The following is a 9,141-nucleotide window of genomic DNA, read 5'->3' as shown; positions in this document are numbered from 1 at the left end:
CAACTCCCTGAAAGGAGGTTGTAGCCAGGTCTCTTCTCTCAGGGAAGAAGTGACAAGACAAGAGGAAATGGCCTCAAGTTATCTCAGGGGAGATTTAGATTAGATATTAGCAAAAATTTCTTCACTGAAAGTGTGGTCAGGCATTGGAACAGGCTGCCCTGGGAAGTGGTTGACTCACGATCCCTGGAAGTGTTCAAAAGGCATGTGGATGTGGCATTTGGGGACATGGTTTAGTGGTGAACAGGGTGGTGCTGGGTTAATGGTTGGACTCAATGATCTTAGAGGCCTTTTCCAAACTAAATGATTCTATTATTCTGTAGTTCATCTGGGCCAAAACAGACCTCTTCCTGCCTCTCACTGTAGGGCTGGGCACTGGCTGGCAGGATGCCTGCCCTGATATCTGCATGAGCCCCCTTGGCTCCCATTGTTTCATCTCCTTCTGGAGCAGCCTGGCTCCTGCTGCTCCCTGACAGCCGGTACTCTGTAAGACAAGATGATCACGGTGATGTGCCTTTTCTGATGCTTCCAGTAGCATTCAAAATGCTACCAGGACGTGGGGGCCTGGGTGAGAATAGGGGCCAACAAATCATGGGGGTAGTGGCCCAGGACGTACAGGAAGGAGTGGAGGAAGAAGTGGAGACCAACTTCAGGTGAGAACCCTGGGTTTGGTTTTCAGATATATGACAGAAAAGTGGAGGATGTGAGAGGGCATGCGTGTGCTTGGAAAGGCAAACTTGCTTATTAAAAATAATTTGGGAGCTCATGTTATACAAAACTGAGGCTGCTGCTCAGATTGTCTTTTTGTGGGTTTGGGTTGTTTTTTGGTTTGGTTTTTTTGTGGTTGTTGGGTTTTTTTCCTGCCATCTGTCTCATTGACATAACTGACACTTCCTTCACTGAAAGTTTGCACAGTTCAGATAAAATAAAGTTTGGAAATAATCTGATCTGCATCATCTTGATGAGTAGCACAGATTTGCTTCTGACCTCAAGCTTTCTATTGATCTCTCTCAAAGCCCAAATGATCTTCACTGGCCTGGTTTTCCTTGTCCGAGGCATGTGATGTCTCCCACATTCCTCACTGTTCCCATGTCTTTTGGGGGATCTCCTTCAGCATGTGGTTGCAGTTCCTGCAGAGCACAAGTAGTGCAGCAGAACAAGAGCCATCGTGCTGCTTCTTGTGCAGCCATCTTCAGTGGAGTTGTCTGGACAATCTCGATAAAAATAAACGGTGTAGCCCTGACTTGAAAGATTCTTTGCAATTCTCTATCCCACAGCCCTGTTAAATCTGCTCTAAACTTAGACATGAGGATAAAAGCAGCGATGAAACACCTCCATGCATTTCCAAATCGCTGGAAAACATTGCTTCTTTTTTCCTCAGTCTTGCTACTTTTTTCATCCTCTGGTTAGATAATGTAAGGCTGTTCAGCTCCAAAGGAGGTAGCTCTTGTTTAGGCTTAAATATTTGGCTTAGCTGATTATGTTTGTCAGTGGTAGAACTGCTGTCAGGTAAGGTCAGATTAAATTGCTCCTGCATCTCCCTGGTGTCTGGTTTCTCAGAGGGTTAAAAAATGCTGGCGCAGTTTAATCTTCTGGAGGCTCAAATCTAGTGAAAACAGTTTGGTTTATGTTTGTGAACCGTTTGCTAAATTTGCTGTTAAACATACAGGAGGAGTCAGTCACATTGCTAGAAATGTATAAAATTGTGATGTAACCTCGATGAAAACAGGTAAGCATTTTTAGAGTTACTTTCACTGCTGTGGAAATAATTTATATTCAGGTCTAGTTCCGGCTACATTAAATGGTAAAGCTCTGAGGAGAGACTGCAAGAAATAACTTGTATCTTGTAAATATAAACATCTGCACAGAGTCTAGTTTTTTTCAGGCGGAAAGGCAAGTATTTACTGTTATATTACTGTAAGAGTTGTTGCTAGGAGTGCATCTGTGCACTTGTGTTTTCTTTTTCTTTGCATCATTTTCTTTTCTCTTGTGTGCAGCTTTGGGACCCACCCTTTAGCAGCCCTTCCTTTTAAAGAAATTCAGATAATGGGTTCATCAACTGTTTGAAAAACACAAGGCTCCACTAATAGCTCTCCTAGGGCTAGAGGTGTGGTTGGAAAATAAAATTCATAAGCAGCAGAGAGAGAAAGGATTTTCCTATGTGGGTTGTGGGGACAGAGAAAAGAACAGGGAACAGATCATCTCCAGAGCACCATGTCATCAGTATTCTCCCCCAGAGCCCTGAGGAGAGCCCAGTGCCTCTGTTGAACTCATGTTTTAGCTCTTCAATTGTCTACTGTTTAACTTAGCTGGCAAAGGAGCTCTGTGGACCATTTACACTGATTTGTAAATAACTGATTTGTAGCACTGAGGCCATTCCAGCAGATGACAGCAAGTGTTGTGCCAGTATTTATATATTGCTTTTTTTTTTTTGGCACTTAATTCAATTAAGTAATGTGCCAACACTTCAGGTCCTAGGTACCTGGCCTTGGAAACACAGCTCCAGAATTTATAAAATCACTGTAAATGGTCCAGAGAACTCATTTGCCAGCCTGTGCTTTTCCATCAGTGCATGGAGTTTGCCACAGGTATCTCAAAATAGGGTCTGTGTACCCTAGTACTTTGTTGGCAGAAGAACTATCTGGAACTTTTCTGCCAGTAATGTATATTCATTCATTCAGGATTCACGGTTATAATCTTTCCAAGGTATGTCTTGCAGTTGTTTGTCAGAAAGAATGAGCAAAGTTATTCCAAAAAAACATTGCAGTGACCACATCTGTTCTTACCCACTTGCCTGCTGGTCTGGGGCCATGTCACCCTCCCACAGAGTGAAATATTTGGTGTTTATGTTAGAGGAGTCAGGCCAGATCCATCAGCCCAAGAGAGGCGAGGCGGGTGCAGCTCCACCCTCCCAGGTCCAACCAAAGGGAGGTCAAGTATGTAATCCCAGCTTAACCCAGCTCCTCCTGTTGTTTTGCCATTAGGGATGAACCATCCACTCCCCTCTCCCTGGCTCTCAGGGCACACCACCCTCTCACCTAGTACAGCTGATGACATTTAAGTCAGGACCTCCTCCTGTCTCTCCAGTCACTGTCACCCAGGCATGTGGACTCTCCAAGCCATGGCTTGACTAGAGGCTGGCACAGACGCCCCCACACATGCATACAGGCAAAATAGGGAGTCCTTCTCTCAGAAAAAAAGTTATAAAGGAATTCAATAAGAAAAAGGGAATGGGCTGTGCGTGACAGATAAACACATTGCCCAGCAAACTCTTCACACACACAACTGGGTCTTCTATCCCCTTATCCATTTCTTTCTGTTACTTGTTCCTTCCCAAATCATCTACATCTCTCTCTTTCTTTGCCTTTGATTCCTCTCCTAAGCATCCCATAAGAAGCCCTATGCAATTCTGAAATGCTCTTCCCTTGCATCCTGTAACAAGTCCTATATCCGTAGGCTGCAACCTAAAGTTGCTGTGCTGTTGACTCATCTTGATAGGCTTCAAGTCTGCACCCTGGAGCTGAGGCTTCCCTGGGACAGCCCTGGGAGGGGCTTGGACAGGTTTCCCTTTATTCTGAGTTCCTATCTGAGCGTTCTTTCTCGTCTGCCATTGTGTCCCTGTGCGCCTTTGGACTTGTGGAAATGGGCTGTTGATGGGCTTTTGAGACAGGTTTGGGAGGAGCCAAGGCAGGGTGTTTGCTGGGCTACCCCCATGGCATTGTCTCTCTGCACTCCTCTCTGTGTGTGAAGACAAGTTTCTGTCACAGCTGATGTCTTTCTCAGCCTGGTTATGGAGGTTTTAAACCTACAAAAGAATTTGTAGGTTTAAAAGAATTTGTCTCTTTGGAGACTGAAACAAAGTGGAAACTTTGCCTCTCTGGTCCAGTAACTATATTGTTTCATATGTAATGCATAGACATTTCAGGGATCAGAATCTGCAGGTTTCCCCTTCCCCAGGTGAATGATTTAACCAGTATGCTACAGCTGCCAGCTTTCTCTTAGTCCCACTCCCTTTGACCTAGTGAATCTTTGAATCTTGGGTTTCTTTTTTTTAACAGTGCCACAACTGCAAAAGGACTTCAGGGTGCCTTACACCTCAGCTATGTGCTTAAGGATGTAACTTAGATCAACTAGGAGTCAGGAGGCCTTTTCACAAAAGGTAAGCCATATCACCCTGTCTTTGCAGGGCTTTGCTGAGTGATAGACCCATTGTGAATGTCCTGGACCAGGCCTCAGACGTAGTATCAGCATCTTTTTTCCAGGTTTCACAGGGAACTCTAGTGAGAGCTGATATGCTTCTGTCTGCTCTCCAGAAACAGTAGCATTTGTGCTGGGAGCTGCAGTGCAGCAGGTCATGGAGTTGTGGGATGCATGGGACTTGCTGGGTGAGTGCTGTGACCCTGCTGAGCACCACATCCCAGGACCACTGAAGCTGATACAAGCCACAGGGTAACCAGCTGCCCAGGTGTGGTACAGCTGCATCCCCTCTATGCCATAAATTTCAAATATCCTTAAAGCCATGCCTCCAGGGAAATCATCACGTTGTTCCAGTATCCTGGACAAATACTGGGAAATCCTTAATATCTGATAAGACAAGGATCTACCTTCGACAACCCAAATATATGTAAGCCTTGGGTTGAGTGTTTGTTAGACATCTGTGTGCTCAGTACTATCTGGGTATGCAGGGAAGGAGAACTGTAAGCGTGTACTTTGACAGTACATGTGTGCTTTCCTTCTCAAACTGCTTCTCAATGAGGGTTTTTTTAGATTGCCCAAAATTTTTCCAAAGTCTTGTTTTAGATCTGGCCCCAAGTAGGATGCCCTGAGTAATTACAGACCTGTCAGAGTGACAGGGATTCCAGGCAAAAGAATGGAACCGCTGACACAGGAGTTGCTTCAATAATGAATTAAAGAAAAGTAACATAATTAATGCCAATCAACGTGGGTTTGCAGCAAATAGATTCTGTCACATTGGTCTGTAATTGCATCAAAAAGATATTAAGTGTGGTTACTAAAGGTAATGCATTCAGACACGTGAGGCATGTGACTTGACCACAGAACATTGAATCAAGGATACAGATTTATGATACAGAGACCATCCAGTCTCCAGATAATGCATTAGCTTAGGATGTCTCAAAATGTAATTTTAAATGAGGAATTGCAATCACACTTTTTCACAAGATCTTTCTTAAGTCCTTTTTTGGCTGCATACTACTAAATATTTTTTGATACCTTTGAAGGAGACATACAGTCATCACAGTTACTTGCAAATAATACAAAGATTGAGGGAATACTGAATAACATAGGTGATAGAGTGGGATCCTTTTAGCAACTGAGCCTCTCTATTTCTGGTGTTAGCTCAAGAATATAGCAAAATAACAGTCTGTTGAACTTCCAGAGAGGATGTTAAGGGTGCTTTGATCATAGTCTGTCATTACCTCTGTTTAGAAATTGCCTTAAAAGTGCCCTGTCTTCGAGCTTGGCAGTACTAGAAGGTGAAGTCAGATGAAATTAGGGGCAGGGTGAGGTCCCTTCCATCCCAAAGTAATCTGTGATTCTTTTTGTAACAAAACAGGGTGCAGTTCAAACTACATGGATGTAATGTGGCAAAGTGATGTGGCCTGTTTTATTAAAAAAGCTGGATTAGACAGTCACAGCAGTCTGGGTTATGAACTCCAGGTCCCTGAAGGTATTTTTGCTGCCCACAGTTTCTCTACAGCCAAAACCTTAGAGGGTTTAACAACTTGTTATCTCCTTGGTTATCTGTAGGTTCGCAAGCAGAGTTTTCTTATTCCTATACTGTGTATTTTTGCTTATAGTGACACACAGGATTGTGAGCTGGGATGATTCACTTGTGGTCGTGGTGTGCCTATATAATAACTTCACAAAACATTATTGCTGACATGTCCTTAGTGTTTGACTTAAATGAAAATTTCAGGTTCCCCCTGAAGTGTAGGGAAGTTATGCTGTGATTTTTGGTATCTAAAAAAAGGATCAGGAGCAACACAGGATATTTAGACAGAGAAATAAATACTATAGAAAGATGCTGTTCTCTTGGTTTCTTTCTAATGCTGAATTTGCATTACAGAACTGAAGGCTCATTGCAACGAGAAAGTCAAATTTCTCCATTAAATATTCTAAACACTTCTTGGTCCAAACACCACGGTTAAAAACAAAAGCAGTTTGTATATCTATATCCCTCACTCCTCATGTTAACGGGAAGTAAAAGCTCTGTATTACTGTGCTATCAAATGTGGCAAGGCAGCTCGAAAAAAACCCAACATATCCAGAGTGCATATATTTCAGTGATGTCTTGCTGTGAAGCTACCAACGATTAAAAGGAGATTCCAGTGTGACAAAGCAAACGAGGAAAAGTTTTAGTTAGTAGCTATGCTGAAGAGACTCACTAAACGCTGTGAATTGATGGTGTGTCACCTAATAACTTCTGTAGTGTGCTGGTCTCAGTATTAAATCAAGAAAAGCAGTGTCTACTGGCTGAATGTAGTATGACATCCCAGAAAGCTGCTGAAATCGCTGTTTCTATGGAAATTTCTATAGGGGAAATCCAGGGGGCTGAATGGCAAGAAAATCTTCATGCAGCACAGTGGGTTTTCGGGGATGTTTCCGAGATGGGTCATTCTGAGTGAGGTGCTGGTGTAAATCATTCCACGTGCTGGTAATTTAAAAAGCTGACTCTGCTTATCAACAGAGGAAATGACCACAAAAGACTGGTACTGGAAGATGAAAGGAGGGAGGGAGGAATGAAGTACTTGGCAAGGAGAGAAAAAAGCCAGCAGCTGCTACAGCATGAATAAAAAAGTGAGTTTGTTTGTTTCCCTATTGTTCAACTGAATTTGTTCGGGATCCCATTGCTTAGAGAACTCCTTCGGGTGGGATCACGGTATAAGCGATGTCAAACAGTGTTGAGGTGTGGTATTCTTCAGATTCAATCTGGGGCTAAATTATGCAGGACAAGCAGGGAGAAGTTACTGAGGGAGACGAAGGTTTAAGTCTACCGGTATGTTGTTTTTCAAGGGACAGAGAATCCCTGCTGGGCCGTGGCTCGAAGCCATCTGGCTAATTGCATAGGAATTTCCCCACCGTTTGAGGGTGAACTGGGGCTAACTGCAGTCATACAACCTTCTGTCTCCAAGACCCGGCTAAAAGGAAAGACAACATCCCAACATTAACTATTAAGCCAGCTCAGATGTTGCAATACTCAGATCAAAGGTCTACAGAGATCTGGAACATCTATTCCGGGCTTGGGCATCCATCACACGTGGATGTATACAAATGACAGCTCACATTAAATGAAAAAGGACCGTACAGTGAGTTTATGAGAATTTCAAAGCAGATATAAATCCATCGTTACATGCAAAACAATGGTGCTTCCGTGTATTGAAAATCTTTCCTTCCTTTGTCGTGAGTCAAAAGTTTAGCACAACTGATGTATGCCAAACTTATTTGCAAAAGCTGGAGTGGATTAAAAAAAAAACCAACAAAACAGCAAAAAACCCCCTAGGAGTAGCTAACAATAGTGACACATAAGGGATTGTACTGCTCCCAGTGTTAAACAGATGAGATAATATCAACATCAACATTGTCTCAGGAAACCATGGATCAGACTCCCGGCCAATTAAGTCACAAAAAGGCAAGGAGTCAGGATTTTGAGGGTTATCAGGAAAAATGGCTAAGGGAGGGAGAGAAAAATAACGTTATATTCACGTTTTAGGAGTCTTAATTCAGCCCATCCAGACCTTCATGGATCGTACGTATCCTACAGATATGTAAAAATGGCGAGGCAGGCCCTCAGCTGATGCACAGTATCCACCTGAGTTTTCTGGAACCACAGGTATTTCTGGAGGCTGAAGTGGCCCGAGTGAGAGTTTCTACTTTGTCTTCCACCTGCAAGTATGGACAAAGGCAGTGGGGGGTCAGATTCCTGTGTGCTAAAGGAGAACACCGCTGTGGGCTGTTGCACATATACATGATTTAGTGTTAACAGAGGTTTACTTCTTAATAGTGACTTTTAGCTAGTACTGCAAAACAGTTAAATTCATAAGGTATCAGGTCAGAGGAACATCAGAACAGTGATTGGGGTGGGTGTGTATTTTTTTTTAATGCAATGTTGAATAAAAATAAGCTTCCATGTGAAAAATATTTTTCAATAACATTGAATAGCTCTGAATAAAACACTTAAAAACAGACTGGCTGCCTAGGGATTGTCTCCTTGCTTAATTCTACTTTAACTATGCTAACAGAGGGACTACATCTGTTTAAAAACAGCCAAGGATGTTTCAACACACCTTTTATCACAGCAAACATGCTTTTTCACTCAGAAATTATTGATCTTCTTCCATTCACACTTGTTAAAATAAGCTTATCTTGCCTGTAGAGAAGTTCAGTCTGAAAGGCAAAATGATGAGGGATCTACAAGCACCTGGAAAATACCTGCTAGAAAGAAAATGGCTTGTACAGTTTTACTGCAGGCACCCCTGTGCACTCTTTTGGCAGTGCTTTGCGTTAGGAAAATCAGAATTGTTCGTGTTCTTTGGCAGATTCCAGATGAGATGAAGACTACTCCCATCTCCCATGTGTATCGCTGATATCTGCATCATCCCAGCTTTGGTTACAAAGACCAGCCAAGCCCCTGCAAGAAAAATGCCTGAGGGTGAACAACAAACGTGCAAAGGGGAGCTGTGCTGGATGCTGTGAGTGGTGAGTGCCATGTTGGAAGGTGCTGAGCCACCAAAGGAAGCATGATGCTATTTGAGCCAGCTCTAGGCCTATGAATAATTCCACTGACTTATTAAGTTTTCACAGAAACTGTAAAAGTTTTAAGTACAGTGAGTGTGTATCCATGTGGCTTCACTGTGGCCAGGACCATTTAATTTCCAAGCAATGTCCATGTTCTAAAATGTCATTTTTAACTGTATATCTAGTTCGCTGTCGCCTTCCTCACAAAAAAATTTCCATCCCCTCCCATTATCACGTTTGCACAACAACTTAACACCCCGCAAGTCAGCTGCCCGTTGCTGACAGCCAGAACACCTCTTCCTCATCTAAAATTATATTCCATCTAAAATTATATCCCTTCTTCATCTAAAAATTACAGTAATTAGTTGCAGTGCCCATGCTGGAAGT

General features: G+C 42.9%; 1 long non-coding RNA gene across 1 annotated transcript; it reads left to right on the top strand.

The window, feature by feature from the left end:
- The first annotated feature begins 261 nt into the window (after window positions 1–261).
- On the top strand, window positions 262–8,097 carry LOC108505077. Its single transcript, XR_001877379.1, has 4 exons — window positions 262–650; window positions 4,056–4,156; window positions 6,707–6,816; window positions 7,730–8,097. It is a non-coding gene; the product is annotated as an uncharacterized LOC108505077 (long non-coding RNA).
- The last annotated feature ends 1,044 nt before the right edge of the window (window positions 8,098–9,141 follow it).

Source organism: Lepidothrix coronata, unplaced genomic scaffold (assembly GCF_001604755.1).
Source record: "Lepidothrix coronata isolate B3197 unplaced genomic scaffold, Lepidothrix_coronata-1.0 Scaffold183, whole genome shotgun sequence".
Lineage (NCBI taxonomy): Eukaryota > Metazoa > Chordata > Aves > Passeriformes > Pipridae > Lepidothrix > Lepidothrix coronata.
This window is presented reverse-complemented; position numbering and strand designations above follow the sequence as displayed.